Source organism: Malurus melanocephalus, unplaced genomic scaffold (assembly GCF_030028575.1).
Source record: "Malurus melanocephalus ecotype Western Australia unplaced genomic scaffold, MMel_1.1 scaffold_37, whole genome shotgun sequence".
NCBI classification, from domain to species: Eukaryota; Metazoa; Chordata; class Aves; order Passeriformes; family Maluridae; genus Malurus; species Malurus melanocephalus.
Window position 1 is genome coordinate 570490 of NW_026623269.1, and position 11398 is coordinate 581887.

The window sequence follows — 11398 nt, forward strand, 5'->3', positions numbered from 1 at the left end:
GGGAGGAGGAGGGGAGGGAAGGCATTCAGAGGTGTGTGATGGGGCTGATTCCAGTGGTGGGAGCGGGGTGCAGAGGAGCTGGCTGGAGCCAGGCACGGGGCAGCYGGGCCCTCACAACACCGCCATAGAGGAGGGACCAGCCCCAGCTCCAAACCCTGCGTGAGGCCCGGGCTCTTTGGGATTGTCATTGGGATGGGAAATAACACGAGTGGTGACCCAGAGATAGATCMGAGGTGCTCGGTGTCATTGTCCTGGACAGTGTAATGCACTGAAAAGGTGCATTTCTGACAAGAATTATGCTTATGATGGTGAACWGTGGAGCATGGGCTGCCATGATAGCGCTCCTTGTGGGCCTCCCTCACAGCTCCTGTGTGGGAATGTTGGTTCTGTGTTTCTGTGGTTGTGGCGCAAAAGTTCCAAGGGWCAAACTTGTCTGGTAGAACAAAGAGGAACTAAAGATTGTACAGAAGAACATTTTGGAAGATCCTTGTCTGTCCCAGGGAATATTTTCTGGCCTAGCAGAGAGCCACAGAATTAAAGAGGCGGAGGATTTCTGGTATCACACAGCGTTTAAAGGGGAACCTCACTGCTATTTATGCTATTCTGAAATCATAACAATAATAAGGTGAATAACTTTGAAAAAAAATTAATATGAAATGGAACCGCATTTACATGTGGCTAATGTAAATATGGCAAGTTTACTCTTGTAAATATGTGGTCTGAAAGGAGCTGCTGGAATCAACAATAAAGGCAAATTATTATCCATTTAGCAATTCTGAGCAGCTGCCTATTTTATCTTTGAAATAAATGCCTGGAAAGATTTCTTTTTTTTTTTTTTTTTTTTTTTTTTTTAAAAAAAAATTTTATTTTTTTTTAAGAGAAAAAAAAAGGATTTAGGCTACTCTGAAAGCACAGAAGTATTCTCTCTATTTCTGTCTGAGGATATTGTGAATATTTGCATTGCTCTTTTTTGATGCTATGGGTAACAGCAGAAGCAGCATGGATTAAACCTTTTTCACAGAGCATGGTATAGGCTATAATAGAAATCTTTCAAAAGAAAAAATCATTGCTTTGAAAAACCTCAAAAGATACATAAAAAAGAAGCTTCATGCTTATGGGTATGGTAACCCTTGATAAAAGGCTACACAGTCTTGGCTCTTAAAACACTCTTGAAATTAAATTAAATCCATTGAAATTCTTTTGTAAAGGCTTAAGAAGTAATAGCTTTTATTCTGTCAGTGTGCCCTACTGGATCTTTCCCTTCCAAGCCACCTGAGATCCTCCTCTTAATAGCAGAGATGATTGTAGATATGTATCCCAGAATTCACATTACAGCAGTTTATCTGTCCATTTCACTTCTCCCCCTTTCCTAGGTAGGGGTGAACACTTTATGCAAAGTACTGAGAGTCTCAGAAATTACTCTTTTTCTGCCTCTTTCTGGCCATTTGACTCCTCCTTGCCTTCAGAACAAAACCAGCTCTGCTTTYATGAAATAAGCTGTGATAGTATGAGCAGCCGTTCCTGCATTTTGCCTGTGCTAGCAGTTCCCTCTCAACATTGCTGCCCAGAGCCTCACGTTAAGTCTGACCTCCAGGCAGGCTTCTGCCCCCAGCTACAGGTATAGAACTGCCAGCCCTTTTCCTGGCTCCTACAGCTATGTTTTTAATGAATCCCACATGGGAAGAAGAGAGATAAACGTGGTGATGAGAAGACAAGGCTTTCTTGTTGTGAGCTTCAGCGAGGTGCAGGGGCAGGCACTCACCTGTGTATGTCAAATGACTGTTGTGCTATAATGTCAAGCCTTGTGGATGTTGTGCAAACTGACTGCAATAGCAACAGGTTGATGTGTTTTCCATAATGTGCATGTTATGTCCTATGTACTCCCCCCCAAAAAAACCCAACCCAGGAATGTGTGTTGTTACACTGGGGACTGCTCTGAAACATTATAGGTAGAGCACAATAATTTCCTTGAAATTTCCCAGTATAAATTACCTCCTCTCATAATATCTTTGATATCAGTGTTTTCTTCTGAHTCTCACATTTCTGTTTTTGCAGTTCTGCGGTATGTGAAACACAATTACAAGTATTGATGATACTGAAGAAATAAGGCTCTGCAGCTTAGAAACCTGTGTCAATAGGTATGTGAATTAAAGGGTGGGAGGGGAGCTGACGGTAAGAACTTTAGAAACCTGACTCTTTACCGTAACTTTGACTTCCTCTGTATAAATTTTTACTGTTTTGAAGTTTGCAGGTTAAATATATAAAGGGATGAGTTGGCTATGGGAAACTTTCCCCTTCCTCAGACAGTATCTGATAAGATTGTTACGAACAAATCAAAGGTTTGTGTGAAAATGTGCTTATKCCTGTGGTTAGGTGTGTGTTATGCTGTTATTTGGCTCGCAAACCTCCATAGCTGCTTTGCAGACTACCTTGTCAAAGAATCTGTTTGTTTTAGAAAACTGACCTGAAAAATAATTTTGCAACAGAAACCTCCAGAGTTCTCTGTAGGAACATGTTTTGAGCACATTGACTCCTACTGGCCCTTGAGAACGAAAATGTTTTAGTTCCACATCTAGCAGCAGTTTGTTTGACCTCTGGGGCAGCAGAGCAGTGCTGCAGCAGAGGCATCCTCAGCCCCCAGGGTCAAGAGCCATGAGTGCTGTGGCATGACAGAGCCTCTATTGCACAGCTTGTCTGTGTGCTGCCCTAGAGAACATACAGAGATGACCCAGTCCTTTCCTGCACTTCAGGATGTCTCTCAGGTTGTCCAACAGCTGCAGGTAGCAGTGGGGAAAAAGTGGTAAAGTTTCATTTCTAAGGTTTGTTCAGGACACATAAAGAGAAAAAACTGCTGTATAAATCTAGACTGCACATGCTAGAGTTAGTGTACTCCAGCTTGCACTAATATATGTCCATGTGGGAAAATGGAGAGGCCTTGGAGGCTGCATTTCTTCCCCTGTAATCACCAAGATTTGAATCATCACTTGAATGTTTTCAGGCCCATAGTTTTTAGTCATGTTACTGAATCACAGCCTCCGCACAGAAACCACACAGCAGCAAATTTTAAAATTCGACCCAAGGAAAGTCTCACTGTTGGGCAAGGGCTTGAATATTTCGATTTCGTTGCATTTACTGCAGTGATTACACAGACTCTGAAAGTGCAGAGTTTTAATAGCAGGTGAGTGGCAGTAGGCTCTGTGTTTGGAGGAAACCCACACATGAAAATGAATAAATATTTCACAGCAGAAGTGTTTCAGATTCCCATAAGAATGGGAAACAGGATAACTCCAGAGTGGCAAAAGCAGAAGCCTTTGCCTCACTTTTGAAATTAGAAAGTAAAAAATGTCAGAATTCACCACCCAAGAGTCCACAAGAAGTAATGTCACTTCAGACTCCTAGAATTTCAGAGCTATCTTGTTAATTGTGCTGAGCAATTAGGAGATGCTTATGTCTGTAATTTTCTTGCCAGCCATGCAGTTTTTGCAGCTACAGAACCTTAATTTTTTAATAGCTTTTTTATGCTGGGCTTGTGTAGACAAAAAAGTTATATTTTTTGCTCTTCAAATATGCAACATGTTTTTAAACAGTCTCAAGCATTCAGCCAGAGAGATTGATTGGAAACTGATTGATGGTCAGCAATATATTTTGAATTATTTAAGATAAATTTTAAAATAAATAGAATTTTTATTTAAATATAGATTCCCTGTTACTAAAGGTGGTTAATGGAAATGAATTGTGTAGCCTTATCATACTTGTTGGGTGTTCTTACCACATTGGCAAGCATTGYTGAGTTAATATTATTGTGTGTAGGCTGAATGATACTGTAGTGTTTACRCTAGTGGGAAGGGATCCCTTCAATGCAGTCTAGAGAGCTCCCATGCTCCAGACACTCATTCTATCCTGATTTGCCATGTAGATTTGGGGTTTTTTCAGTCAGTACAGGCAGTTCTGGATCAGGGAAGAATCTTCAGTGGAAGTGTGGTGGTTGGTGTGTGCATGTGCTCATGCCTGTGTGTGCACACACACGYTGATGAAAAGCTCTACCAGTCCTACTCTGCTGCAAAAATAATTGTGGAGTCTCTCCCCTTCTCTCTCAAACATCTTAGGGATGATTCCAGAGATAAGGAGAAACATAAAGGTGGGATTCAGAAGGCAAAAGTAATTGTGCATAAACTAGAAGGGGAATTAAAAAAAATTAAATTACCCCCTTCCTACAAAATAAATGCATTGATCACTTTGAACTACCCAGCTAGACCCTGCTGCTTGTGTGTGTCTTTTAGCTCTTCTATCTCTCTCTTCCTGAAATACAATTTTAATAAGTTTACAAAGCTGATTTGAAAACGTGCACCAATAAGACCTGATGGAGTCCTAGGTCAGGGAAGTCTTAGCTGATGACACCAAAGTGTGTGTAGGGTTCAATGTATTATGACTAAAAGAAGAAAAGGGCCAGGCTTTCATTCTGGATASCCCTGTGTGGAATGGTGCATGAACATACATGTGCATATATGAGTCTGTATAGACACATATATATAGTCATATATGTCAACACAAGTTGCTCAAATATGTGATAATAGGTCCTTAGAGTTTATTTGGTGCATTTTAAATACAATTTTTCTTTCATATGGACTTCATTTTCAAGCTCCTTTTCTTTCTGTCCTTCACCTCATTGGGGTATTCAATTTCTTTGCGCATAAGACCAGCAGGAGGTCTGTAAAATTACTTTTTTTTTCAGTAAGAACTCCAGGATTTGGCCCATAGTTTTAGTGTAGATGAAAGAAATAACGTATTTCTTTGAAAAAAACCCAAGGAAAGTGGGCCCATTTTGTTCAATACTACACCACCGTTTCCAGTAATTGCCTTGTACAGTTTGCAAGTCTTTCCACTTTATGTAAATACATTAACTTCTGAAAATCCCTTATAGCTGTGAGGTGGGGCCTTTTGAAGGAGGTGTTCTTTTGAAGGTTTGAGGATCTCTTAAACACACATTTTTTTTCTTCAAAGTAAATCTTGCAGACTCCCTGTCACAAATTCTTCTTGTTATGAATTCCGCTTGAAGAACTGTTTGAATTTCAATATCAAGTATTTCAAACAAATACATCTAATGCCTCAACATATTTTTCTTATGGTCAGTCAGTGGCCCTATATAAGAAATGGAATCTCTGATAATTTGAATTGTATCCCAGGCAACCCTTTGAAGAAAAGAATTAAATAAAATCTGKKTTTTTTTATTGCTACTCCTGAAAACCAAGAAAGGGGAAGTAAGTGTAAAGTAAATTTCTAATTTTTGAAGCTGTTTTCTCTGCTTCTTCATTTTGTGCTCCCATTCCCTATATTTTTGTGAGTAAGGTAAAAGGTGAAAAACTCTGTAACAGAAAATAATATATGGAGGTTTTGGTCTTGACCCCTAAACAAAAGAAATAATTAAGTATAAGCATATCTGTCACTATCAGTTTAAGCTGTCAAGTTGTATTTGAGTTTTCTTTGGTGAAATCCTGTTCTAGCAAATTTTAATGATTGCAGGACAAGTGGTTTGTTTTACACATCATGCAGGAATGAGAGCATAAGACTTTAAAGCATTTACCTCTGAATTTTTATCATAGCTAAAAATATCTATTTTTCTTGATATAATTTTGGAAATTCTGATATGTTATAATACAAAGAYTTTGTGGGCTATAAATACAGAAAGAGAAAAAGCACTTGTAAAATTTGGATCTGGAGAAAAAAAACGTAATAATCTCAATAAATCTTCATAATAAAAGCTAGAATTTTGCTCAGTGTCTCTATACATCTGTGAATGTGAGGATGTACATATCTCATCTTGGTTTTAAAGCCTTTAGGTATAAGACAATTAAGAAAGCACACAGATTTCTTGAAAGATTGTCTAGTTTATGTTACAAGATTACTACAGCTCAAGGACCCCTTCTTGTTAAGAAAACCAGAAATAGACTTTGTGCTTTCAAGTCCAGCCTCATTTTTACAGTCAGGGTCTTCAGGAAATAAAATCATAAATCTGAAATGTTATAAAATACTTGGCCATTATTCAAGGTCGAGTTATAAATCTGTTTCCATGACTCTTGCTATGGTCATGCTATGGGGAGGGGACAGCTGGGGAAAAAAGACACTCAGTGCTTGTCCCCAGCTCAGAGGAAGGACAACACAAATCTCTGCTTTAGCAGTGTATGTCTTCAGTGAGGAAAATGTTCAAATTATTCCAAATAATCCTGCTGAAATGGCCATAAAATGACAGCTATGACTTTTTAAATATCGAAACCCCAATCTCACACTTCATCAGCAGGTAAGGGGAGGAAGGGATACTGCGAACTGTGTATACCATAGGTAAGTTAAAATATGTGGTTAAACTAGAAATCAAGATACCCTGAGACTAAAATACATGCCATCAAATGTACTGTTATTGGAAGGGCTGTGTAATGGATCTTTTTGTTCCATACAATATATTAAAGTGCTATCTTATCAAATGGGAGCTATTGACAAGCTGAAAGAGCAGCCAGGGGTAATGAGAGATGTGCTCTCAGCGCTTGGACTGGACAGAACTTCAAATGCCTGCACACTTCTGCAACGTCTCCCCTGCCCCAGAGCAGCGTTTGTTGGGTCCTGCAGGACCTGGGAGTYAGTGTCATGAATGCTTTAGTTCAGTGCAAGCTTCAAATCACCCAATGTATTGTGACAAGAGCTAAGAAACCAGCTTATCAATTGAGAAAAACCTGAGGCATCTAACTCGAAAAGTTTTGCTGAACCTTTAATGTTGTCCTTAGATAAGAATATGGATGGTATTTATCTGTCTCTCTACTTTTCTACTTYCAGTAGGAAAGTGCTGGCACCTGTGGCAGCCAGAATGGTGAAAAGGAGCTTGGTACCTCTGATGTACAGAATGAATTCTGAGATATTAGATAGATTCTCCCCAAAGGACCAATCTTTTCACCCAAGCAATCCTAAGGTAAGAAGGCTTCCATTCAACCAGAGTATTTCAATATGCTAAATTGAGGCTGGGGATCAAGGGCCAGGATATCAACTGTGCTGTTTTCAGCTCCCACAGTTTTCCTTACTTAGGGACCAGCAGTGGGCTGCATCCAAATGCACTAGCTGATCTTCAGAAAGTCCATCTGTAAAGAGAACTGGCAGAGACAACATAAATGAATTTGTGGCTTCACTGATGTAGTTGGATTTCACATAGCTGGAAAAGATTATATTCAGGCCCTTAGTTATGAATTTTGCAGCTCTGCACTACTTGTGGGCCTCAGTACTTATCATACAGGAACCAGAAAGTGAAAGCAGCTTGAAAAGCTGAGAGCAGCATCAATTTACAGGCCAAGCTGAGAAAAGTCCAAAAAGCAGCAGACAGGAGCTTTTACTGTTTTTCAGTTATAGCTTTATTTGGCCTAATAGCCTTAATTTGACAGTCCTGAAAAACACTGCTGATGATCTTTCATAACAGTAAAGATATTAAATATACCTAATGTTGCAATTAAACAAAACTTACTTCCACGACATACATTTTTGATAAATAGAGCATAAAAAATGGAATCCGTAGTTTCTGGGAACCAGTATTTGCTGGGACTCGAGATAAAGAATCTATTTGTCAGGCCTTTGGGGTTTTCTTTTTCCTTTTGAAATATAATCAAATAAACAGTTGTAGGAGGTTTTAAAGATTGGTAGTTAATTTATAAAACTAGCTTCACATAATTTAACTGTTGCAGATCATGAAAACCAAACTATTTTCCTCCTTAATCTGACTGTTAATGAAAGCATAAAACTCTTTTAAATAGGTAAATGTATAGATGCATGATCTTCAGAGACTTCCCATTGTTATATGGTTGTACAAAGAGTATGTACTTTTTCAGCCTGCTCAACTTTCTAATATTGAGCTAGGACAAATATAAAACCCAGGCTTTCTCAAAACTAGTTCTTCTACTTCCTGCTACCTCTTGGAGTAGAGCGGAGGCCACTGTGGAAGCAGCAGAGAAAAGCTCTTCCCACCTTGTTCTTGAACTTCTCTTTTCTCACCCTGCTTGTGTTCCTCATGCAAAAATATGCATGGAGCTTGTTTTTCCTCAGGATTGGTATTTGGTGCTCCCACTGCCCAAAAATTTTAGTAGCATGTAAAAGGTATTATTTCCAGCTAGAATGGAGTGTATGTAAGCCTGACCTTACAGATTCATGATTCAAGAACGTGAACTGTCTGYGAAGAACAGTGAGAGAGTTCAGGTTTTTTTTCTGGCTGATGTGGGAAATTTGGAGAAAAGGAAGACTCTGAGAGCAAGGAAAAGCACAAAGGTTTTTTGGATCAGAGACAGTGGAGGGCAGGCAGGTCTTGTTGTTTACTATCATCTGTCTTTAAATTGTTCCTGTTTACAGGAAAAGAAAGAAAGGAAAACGAACAGGTCATTTACTTTTCTTAGACAAACTTATTTGTGAATCTATTTTTCTGTGGTGGAAAAATCAGAGTGTGCTGATGGAGGAGGTAAAGTCTCAGAAAATCCACCCCTTTGGATGTCTCCATGGATCTAGTGTGGAGAAACTTTATGAACCTCAGTRAACTGAAAATTAAGGTGGGAAGGTGAACTTATATGAGGTTCAWATTGCTCAGTATAACTTTGAAGGAAAAACCTTAATTTTTGTTTACCAGTTTACAGGCTTTTTTGATTTTGCTCTAGGAACTGACAATGTTTAGCTAACAAGATTTGTTTTGCATCATAATTTATTTTAAATAATGCTTCTTAATTTAAACACAGAATTTCAAAAACTCTAAAGAGGATCTTATGAGAAGAAGACAAAAACAGACAGAGCCTCTTGCTAAATAATTGTTGCATGAAGTTTCATCTTCTGTGATATTTCCTAACTTACTAAGTGAAGGAAGTAGCACTTGCTGTAAGGCAGAAAGAGGATGTGCAAATATTTTATGCTGATGTGGGGAGTGAGAGCATATTACCAAATTTGTATGTCGGCCTGAACTTGGTATGGGAAAAATGAGCTATTCTTGCTAATAATTTATATTGCCAACATTTTATCACTTTTTAGAGTAAAACTTAAGAAACAATAGTGATAGTAGGTTCTGGGCTATATTTTTTTGGACAGAGATTAGATTTTTGGCAGTGTACACATGAACACATAAAATAATTGTTGTGAAATTGTGGTATTTCTTAGGGTCCTGTTTATTGAGACACGCGAAACTGTATTTTTCTTGAAATAAATGAATCTGATACTGTTTTAGTCCTGTTGTGATTCAACTCTTTACACCCTCTGAGAATTCCAGGTGTTTGTGGAATACCACAGCATGGACTTTTTCAGCATGATGGATTACTAGCTTTCTCTCCTCCCCTTCCACCATCCTCTTTTGTCTATTTTTGGCTCTTCCATTGCATTGTATGCACAGATTGTAGTGTTTATAAAGCCTGAGCAATATGTTTCTTGAGTTTTCTGACCCAGTTAAAATAGCCATTTTATGTTAAATGTCTTTCAGTGTTTATTGTGAAATATTCTGTAGTAAAATAGAAATAAGTTATAAAACCCAAATAACAAAACAAACATTTTTATTTCAGTATTTGACCTCCCAATACTGTATTTTCTTTTACTTGTCTGCAAATCMCTCAAGTATTTACTTCACTCTGCCAAAATTTGTGCCTTGCATGARTGTCTACTATTTACATGATTATTACATTAAAAGTGTATTTCTAATATTTTTGCACCTCTATTAGCTGATTCTATCTATCAAGAAGTGATAGAAAAATATTTGCAATTGCATGAATGACTTTTGCATAACTCTTTTGTTTAAAAGACGTCTAGAATTTACTGCCTTTGCTAAATATTTTGTTGTTTTTGTCATGTGGGAATAAACCAAGACATCTGGTGCATCTTTAGAGGTTTTTTTTTTTTTTTTCTTGAGTACCAGCATTATGAACTTATCTCATTTTAAGACGGATTATGGTGTGTGTGTGTAACAAATAAACTGAATGGCTTCGAGGCATGGAAACTGAGGGAGGGAGATATAAACCCTGATGTACAAGGTAAATAAATCTGTGGGTTCACTTTTGTTTTCCAATGGTTTCAAATTCAAAGATGGTTATTGCAAGTTTAGATTATAGAAATCTAGACTCTTTTAGCTTTGTAGCAGTAGTTTCTTGACAAGCCACTGAGGAAGAAGTAATGCCTGCCACATGCTTATCTTTGGAGATGTCTATCTAACCCTTTTGGACAGCCCCAGAGAGAAAAATCATGTCACAATKTGAAGAAGGACAGAAGATGGGCTATCAGAAGATGACCGACAGCATCACTGTGAGCAGACCAGCCTTCTAGGTAAAGATTTGTKGTTCATACTTATAAATACCTTGCTTAAAGGCATTTTTGTGCTTCTATACGATAATGACTACAATCAGCTGTGGGACTGCATTTCCATCCAAAAATAATCATGATTGGAATGTTAGAAAAACATTTCTAAAACATTTCTAAAACATTTCTATAGAGAAAACCTGTATTTTATTGGAAAAATGCACAGATACTCTTGGATATAAGCACTGTCATCTGATGCATAGTAAAACACCAGGATGACTTGTAGACGACAGCTAATAGGGTATGATAATAAATCCAACATCCTGGGTGGAAGCAGGATCCAGTGATAGAGGCAAAGAATGTAGAAGTTAATATTACAGGATATCTACTTGCAAAAAAACAGAAAAGGGGACAGGGCACTCACAGAAGGCAAGCTGGTCTGCTCATTTGCAGCACAGACTAACGAGCAGTTAGCTCAGASGTAGCAAATTGTAGAAATATAGCCTGAAACACAGGTTCAGTAGCCTGCACTGACACTGGTCTTGGCCTGCTTCAGCTGAAGTTGAGCATCAAAAAAAAGAACACAAAAAAGAAAAGCCCACCCTGTCTGTTAGTTCAGAGTAAACAGACAGGTCTTAAAATTTGCTACAGAGCACACAGGAAGCAATGTTCAAGAGAGAAGGAAATGTSCAGTGATCCGCAGTGAAACCAGAAGGGAAATACTTTGGAAAAGATTGTTTGTAAGCATTTTCTTCTCTTTCTGTGTGGGCTCTTTTATGTTGGCAGGTGCTACTATTGCTTTGACTCATGTTCTGTCAGGCCTTCTGCAAACATGGCACAGCTGCTACTATGGTGCAGGTAAGACAGCATTTACTGGAGAGTTATGCTGTAGTGTATAATTCTGCACATACTTTGGGAAGATTAACTAGACACGGATTAGCCAATAACAAGCCATCAGCAAGCAAGTAACCAGTTTTATTGAAGGCAGGGTGGGTTTGGTGAAGGTGAGAGGGAAGACCTTGCACAAAGGGAGCTTGTGTAGTACCTCCAGCTGGGGTGCTATTCCTGAGTTTCAGTGCGATTGCTCACAGAACAGTGCCCTGCCTGGCATTCA

At 38.5% G+C, this 11398-nt stretch overlaps 1 long non-coding RNA gene across 1 annotated transcript in view; it reads left to right on the forward strand.

Annotated features, from left to right (window-relative positions):
- LOC130572526 (uncharacterized) overlaps positions 1–10305 on the forward strand; it is a 12013-nt gene extending 1708 nt beyond the window's left edge. Inside the window, exons 2-4 of the long non-coding RNA XR_008965225.1 lie at positions 2056–2138; positions 6823–6955; positions 10214–10305. This is a non-coding gene — a long non-coding RNA (uncharacterized LOC130572526). The remainder of the gene's footprint in view (positions 1–2055; positions 2139–6822; positions 6956–10213) is intronic.
- Positions 10306–11398: the final 1093 nt, after the last annotated feature.